Below are 1883 nucleotides of genomic sequence, written 5' to 3' on the forward strand. Positions count from 1 at the left end.
CGGATATCGGGGCGGAACTCGGAGCTTTATCATGGATACCGAATAATTGTCACATATTATTTACGGATAAATTCCTCTATTTACATAATATCGGGGTCTCCTTCTTTCTTTTGTTGTCTCACCTTTTCTATCAATATTATATATATATATATATATATATATATATATATATACATATATATATAATGAAACAATAACGTGCTATATTCGCTGTTTGTGTGTGTCTGTCTGTGTTCTACACACGGACTTTCATTGTTTATAATCTGTACCTGTTTTTTGGGGTTATGAAATAAGTTAAACAATGTGTACTTACTTTAAATATATATATAAGTTGAAAACTTCATGTTCAAATTTCACTTAACGTCTATGCTCCTTGTTGGCATGACTTAGCAGAATTACGCAGAAAGTTGATATCTCAGCTACTAGCAGTTGAGACCTGCGTAATCTAGACGCGTTTTTAAATGCTAGTAGCTGAGATACCAACTATATATATAAAGAGGAATTAAAGGTAATGCTATGCTACTTAACAATAATCCTTATTATTATTATTATTATTATTATTATTATTATTATTATTATTATTATTATTATTATTATACACACATATGCTTGAGGAATGTGTGCCCATTGCGTGTGCGTGTGTATACAAGGCAGTCTCCTTTCACTTTCACTTCATCAAATCCTCTCATATGTCTTTGGTCGATCCAGGACTACGGTAGAAGACACTTGCCCAAGCTGCTGCACATTTGGACGAAACCAGGAAAGAACTTCTTACCACACTGCCACGCTTGCTATGTGACAAAAATCTAACTGTTTGTCGAAAAATAACAAGCGAGATTTTTTTAAAGACAACTAACTAATTAAATAACTGATGATGAATTTACTTCAGTTAGATTGGATTCCTCATCGAGATTTAAGTAGCTGACAATGATAACGCACTTTGAATTAGCATTTTCAACAATAATAAACTGCAACTGAAATTTGAAATAAATGTAATGCGATATTTTGTGCAATGAATCAGATCTGGCCGAGGGAATTGCATATGGCCTACTCAAGACGAATTCTAATACAGGCTGTTATGTAGCCCACTTTTCCTTTGACTGAGTCAATACTTTAAGTGAAGTGAATAGAATAGTATTGCAGAAAAAAGAGATGATATAAAATTTGGATGACGTTAAAAGAAAAAAAAATGTTATATCGGGTTATTTTTCAAGTTCTTTACAAAATATTAATATTAACAGCAACATCAGCATAAAATAAAACGATTAAATTTTGACAGCAGTACAAGGCCACAAAAACCAGTCGATTATATCGACCTTGTATTTGATTGGTAGCTTATTTTATTGACAACAAAATGATATAATGCGAACTTGACCCTGACGGGCAGCAAATAACAGATGATAAAAAAAACAATACTCATAATAATCAAAATATTAATAGTTTTAAGACTTTCAAATTCTTTTAGTTTTAATCAATAAAAATTCTTAAATGGCGGAACACACACACGCGCGAATAAAATAAAAACAATAACTTATAGGTAAATAATAGTAGAATGCCTTTGAATAGTTCCTCGGTGTTTCGCTTTGGCTTTAACATTGATCAAATTGTCTTCTCAAATATTTTCATGTTTACTATAATTTTACTAATATTAACACTGCTAATACTATCACTACTAATACTACCACTACAGCTGCAACAATTACAACAGCAACCACTACTTCTAGTATTTAAGCTATTACTAATACATTACCTATTATTATATTCTGTATAATCAACATGGTTTCAGATTCTGTTTCTACTAAAATACGTATAATTAGCATTACTACACCTACTATTCTTACTGTTATTATTTATATATATATATACATATATATATATATATA

Source organism: Octopus bimaculoides, chromosome 5 (genome assembly GCF_001194135.2).
Source record: "Octopus bimaculoides isolate UCB-OBI-ISO-001 chromosome 5, ASM119413v2, whole genome shotgun sequence".
Classification (NCBI taxonomy): Eukaryota; Metazoa; Mollusca; class Cephalopoda; order Octopoda; family Octopodidae; genus Octopus; species Octopus bimaculoides.